Genomic DNA, 2,500 nt, shown 5'->3' with positions numbered 1-2,500 from the left:
TAAAACTCCATCTCTCTATCTCTCTCTTCTATCTCTCTCTCTTTCTCTTTCTCTCTCTCTCTCTCTTGCTCTTTCTCCTCTTTCTCTCTCTTTCTCTTACCCTCTCTTTCTATCTCTGTCATTTAATAATTTTCACTCCTTCATTGGAGTTAAAGTTCATCATTTAATAATTTTTACAAATGAAATTTGGTACTTCATACTAATAAAGTAAAAGCATTTTAATTGGGCTCTCTCTGGGTTAGGTTCTCTCTGGGTCGCCATGTATGTAATAACCCTACAAATATACTAATTATAACAAAAACAACAAATACACTTATAATTATAGCAACAACAAACAATAACAAAGAAATTAAATAAATGTGTCAGCGCCAAAAAGCACACATGTGCGAGCAGAGAGCATGAAGGGACATGAACACAGGTCCTCTGGGGGATATGTCAAGTATGTTCCAAGCCACAGGGTGTGTGTGTGTGTGTGTGCTCTCCTATGAGGAGTTATTTCACTCAGGTTTGTCACTAAACCCCCCAGGTGTCACCAAAGCACACAAACACACCCTCTCTCTCACACACACACACACATCACATACACACACACACACACACACACACACACACACACACACACACACACGCACACAGACTCTGTCTCGGCCAGTCTCTCTCTCTGTCTCTCTCTCACAAATACCATCTCACTCTGTCTCACGCAGGCTCTCTCTCACACACCTGCACACTACCTCCCCAGGTGTCAGGTAATCACTGCATGTGTGTGTGTGCGCACGTGTGTGTGTGTGTGTGTGTGTGTGTGTGAGTGAGAGAGAGAGTGTGTGTGTGTGTGCTAATGCTCGCACGCACATATCTGTATCATATACACTTTGTCACAAACACACACATATCCCTATCATTTACACTTCGTGTGTATATGTGTGTATGTTTGTGTATACGTGTGTGTATATGTCTGCATGTGTGTGTATATGTGTGTATGTATGTGTATATGTGAGTGTGTATATGTGTGTATGTGTGTGTATGTAGATTAATTAGAATGGGCTTGAGGTTTGCATATGAATGCATATAAATGCATATGTGTGTTTTCATTCGAGTGTGAGTTTGTGGATGTGTGTGTTTGTGTGTGAATGTAGGCGTGCGTACGTATGTGTGTGCGTGTGTGTGTGTGTGTGTGTGTGTGTGTGTGTGTGTGTGTGTGTGTCTGTGTGTGAATGTAGGCGTGCGTACGTATGTGTGTGCGTGGGTGTGTGTGTGTGTGTGTGCGTGTGTGTGTGTGTGTGCTCTATCTTGGCTGTGGTCCAATGTTTAAAAATACTATGGGAGGAGTCCTTTCATACAGTTCCTCTACTGCTAATGAGAGCATGGGAAACCAGTCCGATCAACTGCCTGCGAGTGTGTGAGTGTGTGTGTGTGTGTGTGTGTGTGTGTGTGTGTGTGTGTGTGTGTGTGTGTGTACCTGCATATGTATACGAATAAGTCTGTGTGCCTATGCTGGTGTATAAGTGTACATGTATGTGTGGATGTCTGTACACTATACCGTCCAATCAATAACTATTAGAGCTTGGATTGGCTGATACTGAATGGGATAAAGTGAAGATTTATAGAGTAGAGTATAGTATAATATATTTTGAATGGGATAAGGTTAAGGTTCTTAATGATTATAGTATAATATATTTTGGCAGGAGGTGCTGGGCACAGCTGTAAAAGGGAATAAGAATATAAAAATCTCGAGTTTGAGAAGAAGCTTTACAGGTCGTCAGTCAGAAGTTGTAGCCATAAAACACCAGTCATCCTCAGCAGGGAAGCGTATGTTGTACCATGAAGGAGGGCCTTTACGGATCCAGCACACGGCGCGTGTTGCGACTGTCACCAGCCAATTGGGCACTGCTGTGTACCCTGCAACCCTAAAGCTTACGACTGATATCTCCATATGTACACTCCCAAACAAAATGCTGAATGCCAGCATTACTAAACATATCTTCTCCCTTTATCTCTTCTCTCTCTCTCTCTCCTTTCATATCATACTGCTTATGCCATAATAACACTGATAAAGTAGCCATATTGCCTACTGTTAAATCTACTACCCAAAAGGTATCTCCCTATCTGTTTCTGAAATTGATGTCTACTAACATAAAAGTTCTCTCTCCCTTATAGCATGTTCCAAATGCTGATGGAAGTGGAAACATTGCTCCTCACCCCCACCCTCCTCATCTACGCATATGGACAGCTGAACTCTACCCACTCACTCTCTTCCTTTTCTTTCCCTCCTAATCTAGACTATCTCCGCCATGGGACGCTGCTGTAGTCTCTCCACCTGGTCTACCTGTAGAAACCCTCGGCCAATTGCACCCACCGCCACTGCATTGCCGTACACTTACTCTACCCCATACCCTATGCTAGCATTTATATACAATATAGATTATTGCCACCACTGACATGTTTCTCTGTCCCAACATCCCTTACCCCTGTAACAGTAACCCTATGAGTACAGTATATACCC

The sequence above is a fragment of the Sprattus sprattus genome, assembly GCF_963457725.1.
Source record: "Sprattus sprattus genome assembly, chromosome: 8".
NCBI lineage: Eukaryota > Metazoa > Chordata > Actinopteri > Clupeiformes > Clupeidae > Sprattus > Sprattus sprattus.
The sequence above is the reverse complement of the archived record's forward strand: the minus strand, read 5'-3'. Positions refer to the sequence as shown.